Source organism: Lactuca sativa, chromosome 2 (assembly GCF_002870075.4).
Source record: "Lactuca sativa cultivar Salinas chromosome 2, Lsat_Salinas_v11, whole genome shotgun sequence".
NCBI classification, from domain to species: Eukaryota; Viridiplantae; Streptophyta; class Magnoliopsida; order Asterales; family Asteraceae; genus Lactuca; species Lactuca sativa.
Window position 1 is genome coordinate 236,233,079 of NC_056624.2, and position 8,840 is coordinate 236,241,918.

An 8,840-nucleotide genomic window follows, 5' to 3' on the forward strand; every position below is an offset into this window, starting at 1 on the left:
TTTAGAAGGAGAACTCGTTGAGTCAATGCCTAACTCGACGAGTAGAGGCGGGATTAAGGACAATCGAATGGGTAGGGACTCGACGAGTTGGCAAGCCAACTCGGCGATTCGGGTCAACTGGAATTTGACTTTGACTTGGACTTTAACCTAGCCAAGGGTAAAATGGTCATTTTACCCTAGGTTCAGCTAGCAGTGTTTGACTGAACGTTTTGTGGAAATTATAGCCGGAGGAGTTCCGGAACAGCAGCAACACTAGACAGCCAGTTCCCGCTCAAATCAGCAGCTACTTTGAGGTGAGTTACCTTCCACTAGCGGTGGGTCTACGGCCACAATGTCGGCCCACCAGTAGGAGTTGTATGTTAGATGATTGTCTTTGTGATATCATTTAGGTTTGCTACTACCTGATATGTTATATGCTGGCATGATATGTTATATGTGATAGCAGTAGAGTTCGATCGTTAGGACCGAAGGGTAGGTCAGACACCCCAGCTATGTCTGACAGTATGTGATGATATGTTTATATGCCAGTATGATCTGTTACATGTGTTAGTGGTAGTAGGAGGGGGAACAGTCCCCGAGGTTCGTTTGTTAGGACCAAAGGGTAGTCAGCACCCCAGAATGGCTTGACACGGGGAGCACAGCACCCCAGAATGGCCGCACGGGTAGGTCGGCACCCCAAAATGGACATACCGGGTAGGTCGAGCACCCTAGAACTGCCTGGCAGTATGTATGCTATGTGGATATATGGTATGTGGTACAGTGGGGGAACTTACTAAGCTTCGTGCTTACAGTTTACAGTTTTGGTTTCAGGTGCCTCTTCGTCGAAGGGAAATGAGCTGGCGCGGTAGCGGCACATCATACACACACACTGTTTCCGCATTCATGGGATTGTTCTGGGATTTATACTCTGACATTTTGATTGATCACATGTTTTGGTTTTCAGACATAGTATATGTTTATGAAATGGTTTGATCAGACGATGTTTATATGCAAATGATTTTACTAAATATTAATTGAAAAATGATATTTTTGGACGTGAAAAATGGGTCGTTACAAGTTGGTATCAGAGCCCTGGTTTGAGGGATTCAGACACACCTTCGGGGGTGTCTGAACTCAAATCGAGGGATTAAAAGATTTTAAAGAATAGAATGTTTTCTAAAAGGCTAAGTAAAGATTTTTAAGAAGGAACAAAGTGTCTGATGTGCGCGACCGGCCGAGCTCAAGTAAGTATTCCCCAAAGTACCCATACAAGCTTATGTTATGTTTATCAGTTTCAGTAGAATAGCATGCTAGAATAGGACTAAGGATCTAAGAGTGATGCCTTATGTGCCTGCTTTATGTGCTTTAGTGTATGAAAAATTGCATGCTAGAATTCAGTAGACAGCAGTAGGATAGCCTTTTTAGGTTATGCCTGATAGTATGAGTTTAGCATTGTATGCTAGTTCAGTTTCTCTCTATGAGGACGGATTTGCTTGAGATTGTTCCCTTTTGTCTGAATGCTGCTTGCTTGTGCTTCGTGGGACTCTTAGTGATGGGAGTTAGCCATTAGGTGAATGCGTCACGTCACATGTGATCAGGGTTGAATAATCTTAGAGTGCTGGATTTGGCCCTATTGCACAGCTTTTGTCTGAGTCTATCCGTTGTAGAGCCGAGTCTGTTACTCGAAGGATTATCTGAGCCTCACCACATGTGATGGTATTCAGGTAGTGGCTAATTGGCATTACAAGGAGGCCTTCAGCAGCTGAGGACCGGGTAGGGTGGAGTCAGAGATTTCCCTAGGGCAAGCTTAGGATGAGTATAACAGTGATCAGCAGTAGTGAAAGAGATCTGGTGGAGTCAAGGCAGTCCTTGAAGAAGGTACTGATAGATGTGGAAGGTAGTATGGGCCCGTACTACTGAAAGCAGAGGATCCGTACCCGAACCGAAGAAGGCCAAGATAAGACCAGGGAACTTGTAGTAGGTGTGATCCCTCCAGAGGTATCAGTATCGCTAACGATTGTTATTTATGTATTTCAGAATGGTGGTACTACGCTCGAGGCCAGCAGTTGGCAGTTCAGGAGAGGGATCGGGTTCGAGATCAGGTTCCAAGCCAGTAGATGAGGGGCTATGCGAGTTCATCGCGTCAGAGATCACCAGAGGCATCCTTGAGTCGACCCCCATTATCTTCAGGTCGATCAAGGAAGGGATAGTTAGGTTGATGGAGGATCGCCTCAGGGCATTCAGGAGTGACATGGCATCCGGCCAGTCGGGATCTCGCACACTATCCTTTAAGGACTTCAGGGGCAGTGGTGCGCCGGATTTCCACGGGGCAAAGGACCCCATAGCTGCCAGGCGATGGATTGCAGACATTGAGTCTACACAGTTGATTAGCTTCTGCCCTGAGGGGTCGAAGGTGAGGTTTGCAGCAGGATGTTTGCGATATCGAGCTAGGGATTGGTGGGAGTCCATTGGTGACTCGTTGGGAGCCTCAGATGTCGAGGCTATGACCTGGTCGGACTTCGCGACCAGGTTCAGGGAAAAGTTTGCGCCGGCTGTCAAGCTTCAGCAGCTGGCTAGGGAGTTCTTATATATGAGGCAGACGACGGAGAATGTGGCGTACATCACTGCCAAGTTCCGGGAAAGGGCATTGTTGGTGCCCTAGTATGTGGGTGATGAGGACATGAGGAGGACCCGCTACCATGACATGCTCCGAGCTGATATTCGAGAGCATGTCAGTTTTTCAGCTTACCCTACCTTGGACTCTATGATTGTCAGGGCGAGGGAGAGGGAGATAGATCTGGAGCACATCCGGAAGAGGAAGACAGAGGAGGGACAGGCAGGAGGGGCTTCGAGGAAGAAGCCCAAGGGATCAGATGGTAGGCCGAAAGGCCAGTCAGGACCGAGCCGCAGTAGGAAATGCGGCAGGCCTCATGAGGGGGCATGTAGACTGGGATCGTCGGGCTGCTATAAGTGTGGCAAGATGGGGCATTTCAGCAGGGATTGTACCGCCCTTGCACCTGTGATACAGACGTCTGAGTTGCTGTGCTTCCACTGCAATCAGAGGGGCCCCAAGAAGGCCAATTGCCCCCAGTTGACAGCAGCAGCGCCAGTGAAGGCGCCAGCTCCAGTGACCCTACAGATCACTGATGGCCGGCAGGGCAAGGCAGAGGCTCCAGTGTTGAGGAGCCGGGCATTTCAACTGACCATCGAGGAGGCACGCGCCACACCTGATGTGGTGACGGGTATGATTCTTTCCCTCTATTTTATTTATATGATGTTATGTTATTGATATGTTCTCTGTGTTTATGTGTTAAGATCGTTCCATGTGAACGGTATCCCTGTTCAGGTGTTGTTTGACTCGGGTGCCACCCGATCGTTTGTTTCTCTTGCGCGTAGCAAGAAGTTTACTGAGTCTTCAGGCATGTTGGATTGCCCTTTAGAGGTAGAGATTGTCGATGATCGATCGGTGCGGGCATCAACGGTGTTCAGAGATTGTGTTCTGAGGTTGTTCGAGGAGCGCTACTTGGTGGACTTGGTTCCCATTCCGTTACGTGGGAACAAGGTGATTATAGGCATGGATTGGTTGAGCCCTAATGGGGCGGTGATAGATTGTGCAAAGCAGCTAGTGTGGATCAGGACCCCAAGTGGGGGAGAGTTGGTGATCCACGGAGAGAGGCCATCGCGTGGACCCACATCATGTTCAGCCGCGAGGGCTAGGCGCTACCTTTAGCAGGGTTGCGCGAGATATGTCGCGTATGTTATGGATACCCGGGAGGCGGGTAAGGCGACGGTGAGTGAGGTACCGGTGGTGCGAGACTACACGGATGTGTTCCCAAAGGAGCTGCCTGGGATACCTCCGGAGCGACAGGCAGAGTTCAGGATCGACCTAGTTCCTAGTGCGGCTCCGATAGCCAGGGCACTGTATCGGTTGGCTCCTCCTGAGATGCAGGAGTTGTCTACACAGCTACAGGAGCTGTTAGACAAGTGATTCATTCGACCGAGCAGTTCACCCTGGGGAGCCCCAATCCTGTTTGTGAAGAAGAAGGACGGGTCGCATCGGATGTGTATAGATTACCAGGAGCTTAATAAGGTAACGGTGAAGAATCGTTACCCACTCCCGAGGATTGATGACCTCTTTGATTAGTTGCAGGGAGCATCTTGGTTCTCCAAGATCGATTTGCGTTCAGGTTATCATCAGATGAGGGTCAGGGAGGAGGATGTGCAAAAGACCGCGTTTCGGACGCGTTATGGCCATTATGAGTTCGTGGTGATGCCGTTTGGGCTCACCAATGCTCCTGCCGCATTCATGGACCTCATGAACCGTGTGTGCAGACCGATGCTGGATCGGTCTGTGATAGTTTTCATTGATGACATCTTGGTTTATTCCAAGACACAGGAGGAGCACGAGGAACATCTGAGAGAGGTTTTGGAAACCTTGAGGAGGGAGAGCTTGTACGCCAAGTTCTCCAAATGTGAGTATTGGTTGCGCGAGGTGCAGTTTCTTGGGCACCTTGTCAACCAGAGCGGGGTTTCAGTAGACCCAGCCAAGGTGGAGGTAGTGATGAGATGGGAGGTTCCGAAGTCTCCATCCAAGATTCGGAGTTTCTTGGGATTAGCGGGCTACTATCGGAGGTTTATTCAGGACTTCTCCAAGATAGTCGTACCCCTGACATGGTTGACCAAGAAAGTCGTGGTCTTTCGACGGGGGCCTGAGAAGCAGGCAACGTTTGAGGTTCTGAGGCAGAGATTGTGCGAGGAGCCAATCTTAGCCCTGCCAGAGGGCGTATAGGATTTTGTGGTATACTGTGATGCATCTATCTCAGGTTTAGGCACAGTATTGATGCAGAGGGGGCATGTCTTTGCTTATGCCTCGAGGCAGCTGAAGTCTCACGAGGCGAACTACCCGACGCATGATTTAGAGTTGGGGGGCAGTGGTATTCGCCCTCAAGATTTGGCGACATTACCTCTATGGGGTTCGATGTACCATTTACACGGACCACAAGAGTTTGAGGTACCTCATGGATCAGCTGAATCTGAACATGAAACAGCGTCGTTGGTTGGACGTGGTGAAGGATTATGATTGCGAGATCCTTTATCACCCGGGGAAGGCCAATGTGGTGGCCGATGCACTTAGCCGTAAGGCGGCACTGAACAGGGATGTGTATATGAGGATAACGGTGGTGACTCCACTGTTAGAGCAGATTCGGGAAGCTCAGTAGGAGGCTATGAAGGAGGAGCATCGGAAGAGCGAGCGGATAGTGGGTCAAGTCACCTCCTTCGATTTTGATAGCCGAGGATTATTGACACTACACTGTAGGGTGTGGGTGTCGTATCTCAGGGGCGTGCGCCAGATCTTGATGGAGGAGGCGCACAAATCCCGGTTCTCCATTCATCCAAGGGCGACGAAGATGTATAGGGATCTTCGTCAAGACTATTGGTGGCCCTGCATGAAGCGGGATGTGGCTTGGTACGTCGAGCGATGCTTGACCTGCAGGAAGGTCAAGGCCGAGCATCAGAGACCGCACGGCAAGATGCAGCCGTTGGATATCCCGTTGTGGAAATGGGAAGATATTACGATGGATTTTATCACAAAACTTCCCAGGACTGCGCGAGGAGTAGATTCGATTTGGGTTATCGTGGATCGACTGACCAAGAGTGCCCATTTTATTCCGATCCAGGAGAGTATCTCGGGCGAAAAGTTGGCCGACATCTATATCAGGGAGATAGTGGCGCGGCACGGGGTGCCGGTATCAGTGATTTCAGATAGGGATGTACGTTTCACTTCCAGGTTTTGGAAGAAGTTTCATGACGAGTTGGGCACTCGTCTGCATTTTAGCACCGCCTTTCACCCGCAGACGGATGGTCAGAGCGAGCGGACCATCCAGACTTTGGAGGATATGCTGCGGGCGTGCGTGCTAGACTTCGGTGGTAGCTGGGATACCTATCTTCCCTTGGCTGAGTTCTCGTACAACAACAGCTACCACGCGAGTATTGACCGTCCTCCATTTGAGATGTTGTATGGACGGAGGTGCAGGACCCCGATATGTTGGGGTGAAGTTGGCCAAAGGGGCATGGGGAGCACAGAGGTGGTGCTCAAGACGAACGAGAGGATCTAGCAGGTTCGGGGCAGGCTGCAGACTGCGCAGAGTCGGTAGAAGAGTTACGCCGACAAGCGCCGATCAGACCTGGAGTTCCAGGTCGGGGATCTGGTTCTCCTAAAAGTGTTGTCTTTGAAGGGCGTCATTCGATTCAGGAAGCGGGGCAAGTTGGGCCTAAGATACATTGGTCCGTTCAGGGTTGTAGCTCGGGTGGGCAAGGTGGCATATAGGCTGGATCTGCCAGCCGAACTCAACCAGATCCACAGCACCTTCCATGTCTCCCAGTTGCGGAAGTGCCTAGTGGATGACTCAGCGGTAGTGCCGTTAGATGATATTCAGGTTGATGGCAGCCTGAATTACATTGAGCGCCCAGTTGCAATCCTCAACCGGAAGTCTAAGGATATGAGGAACAAGAGGGTGGAATTAGTGAAGGTGCAGTGGTAGCACCGGAAGGGTTCGGAGTGGACTTGGGAGCCAGTGGAGGAAATGATGCAACATTACCCTGAGCTGTTTCAGGGTCGAGCAGCAGACTTCGTGGACGAAGTCTAAAATAAGTGGGGGAGATTTGTAGCACCCGGTTCCTGGTACGTATGACCTAGCTAAGTAATTTACATTTTTAGCCTTAGACTCGGCGAGTTGTAGGCCCGACTTGCCAAGTAGAGCCGGGATATTTGAACACGTTTAAGTTGGCGACTCGGCGAGTCCCCGCTGTCTGGATGGAACCCTAATTTCAAGGGTTTGCACCCTATTTAAACCAACCTTATGCACCCCAAGCCCGACTCCTTCACCCTCAGAGCTCCCTATATCGTCCTTACCCTGTTTCTTGTGAGATTGAAGTGTTTTGGTGTGATTTCTTGAAGATTTTGAGAGAAAAAGGAGGGTAGATCAAGAGGAGAAGGAGGTCAGATATCTTGGTGTTATTTCAAAAATTCCTTGAGGTAGAACTCAGTTTCCTTCTGTTTTTATGCCAAGAGTCCCTTAGAGCACCACTAAAGTCCTTATTGGGCCATTTCCAAGATTGTTTATGGATTAGGGATGGTAATGAATTGATTAACCTCTAGATCTAGACATGTTTGAGCTCCAGAAGCTCAGATCCATGGCCTTTATGGAAGTAAATTGCTTGAATGTCCTAGATCTACCATTTTAGTCCTTATTAAGCCTTAAATCCCCATCCTATGCATGTATACACGTAAAGTTGGAAACTTTACGTGTAAAACCTACCCTAAGAGCCAGATCTATGTATGGCATGAGCTGGATTCAAGCAAAATCGAGTATGTAGTAATTGCATGTGAACGACTTGGCGAGTCGTTCATCGGACTCGGCGAGTCGAGTCGCGAGTCCCCGAGAACAGACTCGGCGAGTCCAAGGCCATCTTCTTACCTCAAGAACAGACTCGGCGAGTTGTTCATACAACTTGGCGAGTCTCAGCATAGAGTGTTCTTCGGATGAAGATGAACTCGACGAGTTGTTCATGCAACTCGGCGAGTAGGATGAAGGACCTTTGGACATCAGTTTAGAAGGAGAACTCGTCGAGTCAATGCCTAACTCGACGAGTAGAGGCGGGATTAAGGACAATCGAATGGGTAGGGACTCGATGAGTTGGCAAGCCAACTCGGCGAGTCGGGTCAACTGGAAGTTGACTTTGACTTGGACTTTGACCTAGCCAAGGGTAAAATGGTCATTTTACCCTAGGTTCAGCTAGCAGTGTTTGACTGAACGTTTTGTGGGAATTATATCCGGAGGACTTCTGGAACGGCAGCAACACTAGACAGTCAGTTCCCGCTCAAATCAGCAGCTACTTTGAGGTGAGTTACCTTCCACTAGCGGTGGGTCTACGGCCACAATGTCGGCCCACAAGTAGGAGTTGTATGTTAGATGATTGTCTTTGTGATATCATCTAGGTTTGCTACTACCTGATATGTTATATGCTGGCATGATATGTTATATGTGATAGCAGTAGAGTTCGGTCGTTAGGACCGAAGGGTAGGTCAGACACCCCAGCTATATCTGACAGTATGTGATGATATGTTTATATGCCACTATGATCTGTTACATGTGTTAGTGGTAGTAGGAGGGGGAACAATCCCCAAGGTTCGGTCGTTAGGACCAAAGGGTAGTCAGCACCCCAAAATGGCTTGACACGGGGAGGACGGCACCCCAGAATGGCCGCACGGGTAGTTCGGCACCCCAGAATGGTCGTACCGGGTAGGTCGGGCACCCTAGAACTACCTGGCAGTATGTATGCTATGTGGATATATGGTATGTGGTACAGTGGGGGAACTCACTAAGCTTCGTGCTTACAGTTTACGGTTTTGGTTTCAGGTACCTCTTCGTCGAAGGGGAAGGAGCTGGCGCGATAGCAGCACATCATACACACACACTGTTTCCGCATTCATGGGATTGTTCTGGGATTTATACTTTGACATTTTGATTGATCACATGTTTTGGTTTTCAGACATAGTATATGTTTATGAAATGGTTTGATCAAAAGATGTTTATTTGCAAATGATTTTACTAAATATTGATTGAAAAATGAAATTTTTTGACCTGAAAAATGGGTCGTTACAACAGAAGGATAAGTAAGGATTGATTTTCTTCAATTCATCATCAAGAAGGAACAATTTCTCCATTATAGAACAATTTCAACAACTCATCATTAGTAGCACTTAATGTACCATCTATTTGAGGACAGAAGAATTAGAGAAGTATTATTTGATACGCCAACTGTTTGATTAAATGCCTAAGAGAATAATCATAACTTAA